Source organism: Triticum dicoccoides, chromosome 5B (assembly GCF_002162155.2).
Source record: "Triticum dicoccoides isolate Atlit2015 ecotype Zavitan chromosome 5B, WEW_v2.0, whole genome shotgun sequence".
Classification (NCBI taxonomy): Eukaryota; Viridiplantae; Streptophyta; class Magnoliopsida; order Poales; family Poaceae; genus Triticum; species Triticum dicoccoides.
Window position 1 is genome coordinate 190,438,395 of NC_041389.1, and position 2,599 is coordinate 190,440,993.

Here is a 2,599-nt window from a genome sequence, read left to right on the forward strand (position 1 = left end):
TGTAATGAAAGGTTTCAGTACAAGATGAATATTCAGAGGTAAACGGCGACAATGTTTTTACTTGTAAGGATTGTGCGTGGCTGTGGAGCTCCCCTATCATCTGTAAATATCCACTTGAAAGTGTTGATTTTTCTAAAGCATGCCGCTTGGTCTTTTTGTTGGTGTCCATAATCACTTCCAAATCATTATTTTTGGTGGGGTCCTGATAAGCGACCAGAAAATCGACACTTTCAAGTGGATATTTACAGAATTTTCCACTTGCCCGGTACAATCCTTAAAAAAATGATGCAAAATCACAGCGAATCCTAAGAGCATGATCTATCAGGGAGCTAACTAACTGAAAATTCTAGGATCAAGCTAGCATCACCGGCCTCAGAGAAAAAACAATTTGTTCATGAGTGTGTGGTTGTTACCGACGAGTCCAGCAGGAGCCCTTTGAGTTGTTGATCCTCTACAACAGCTGCATTGGTGGTATCCTATGGGGCCATGTCATTTGAGTCACCAACCACCTCACTAACATTATCCTCCAACTCTGGAACTGCCCTTCGCCACCACTGCCTGCCATGGGATCGAAAGAGATCAAATCCGTGGAGCGCCCACAAGCTTCATGGATGGAAGCAACCACGGACTCCACGGCATCGATTCCACCCCCAAAATATCACCAGCATCCACCCTAGGAACCAATCTGCAAGACATCAATGATTATCATCCAGTCAGATCCAACAACAAGGGACAGGGGAAGAAGTCAAAAAAAGATTTGCAGCAAAATCAAGAAAGCAAAGACAACGACACATAAACTTGCAAAGAATAAGAGCAAGAGGCACAAAATTTGGCAGACATGGTAGTTCTTTTACCCTGATTCTACTTCCTCAAGAAGAATTCCAGGCCGTCCATGGCGAACCGCCGCTTGACCAGCTACCAGGCGAAGGCGATGAATGGTCTAACCGGGAAAAAATAAAATAAGCACCTGCAGCGTCAGATGGGCCCATCAAACTGAAAATTAATTTCGCAACAGCCCAACCTACTGTCAGCTACATGTGCGATTTTCAAAGTAGCCCAGCAGGCACATGAGGTGCATGCGTAACCATGTGTACTTGAGGCCCACGTACAATGATAGCACCCCAGCCCATGGCACTGGTGTATTCCATCTTAACAGCCAGCCTATACAAGCGATGAAACATACCAGCACACATCGCGGTGCTATACTAGACGGCGCCAGATTCCGGCCTGCAGGTAGCTCGGCCACCAAAACGCCACTCTCGTTATGCAACACTTTATTTATTAGGTTATAGATCCACCTTGTTTTGGTATGTGTGATGCTACTCATATTATGACTAACTAGGTATGTTATCACATGTATTTTTTTCTTCATTAATTATTTGTCACATCATCTATTTTGTTTAGATATGTGTGATGTTATCATCTATGTTACTCTCATTGTGGCTAGTCTAATCTTTGTAAGACCGATAATGACATCTCAGGTTCACCACGTTTATCATCTTCACCTCATGATAAATCTCAGCTATCCAATGAAGCTTCTACAAAAAATATCTATTTAGGTCCCATGACAAGGAGTTGTGCCTGAAGGAAATATGCCCTAGAGGCAATAATAAAGTTATTATTTATTTCCTCATATCATGATAAATGTTTATTATTCATGCTAGAATTGTATTAACCAAAAACATGATACATGTGTGAATACATAGACAAACATATAATCACTAGTATGCCTCTACTTGACTAGCTCATTAATCAAAGATGGTTATGTTTCCTAACCATGGACATGTGTTGTCATTTGATTAATGTGATCACATCATTAGGAGAATGATGTGATTGACATGACCCATTCCGTTAGCCTAGCACTTGATCGTTTAGTATATTGCTATTGCTTTCTTCATGACTTATACATGTTCCTGTAACTATGAGAATTATGCAACTCCCGTTAACCGGAGGAACACTTTGGGCACTACCAAACGTCACAACATAACTGGGTGATTATAAAGGAGTACTACAGGTGTCTCTGAAGGTACATGTTGAGTTGGCGTATTTCGAGATTAGGTTTTGTCACTCCGATTGTCGGAGAGGTATCTCTGGGCCCTCTCGGTAATGCACATCACTATAAGCCTTGCAAGCAATGTGACCAATGAGTTGGTTACGGGATGATGCATTACGTAACTAGTAAAGATACTTGCCGGTAATGAGATTGAACTAGGTATTGGATACCGACGATCGAATCTCGGGCAAGTAACATACCGATGACAAAGGGAACAACGTATGTTGTTATGCGGTTTGACCGATAAAGATCTTCATAGAATATGTAGGAACCAATATGGGCATCCAGGTTCCGCTATTGGTTATTGACCGAGAATAGTTCTAGGTCATGTCTACATAGTTCTCGAACCCGTAGGGTCCGCACGCTTAACGTTACGATGACAGTTTTATTATGAGTTTATAAGTTTTGATGTACCGAAGTTTGTTCGGAGTCCCGAATGTGATCACGGACATGACGAGGAGTCTCGAAATGGTCGAGACATAAAGATTGATATATTGGACGACTATATTCGGACACCGGAAGTGTTCCGGGTGATTTCGGAGAAAA

General features: G+C 42.0%; 1 long non-coding RNA gene across 2 annotated transcripts in view; it reads right to left on the reverse strand.

Annotated features, from left to right (window-relative positions):
* The window catches only part of LOC119308037, a 3,541-nt gene extending 1,932 nt beyond the window's left edge, over positions 1–1,609 (reverse strand). For both annotated transcript variants that reach the window (XR_005149755.1, XR_005149754.1), the window contains exons 1-2: positions 855–1,609; positions 414–685 (exon numbers count right to left, since the gene is read on the reverse strand). This is a non-coding gene — a long non-coding RNA (uncharacterized LOC119308037). The remainder of the gene's footprint in view (positions 1–413; positions 686–854) is intronic.
* Between the last annotated feature and the right edge of the window lie 990 nt (positions 1,610–2,599).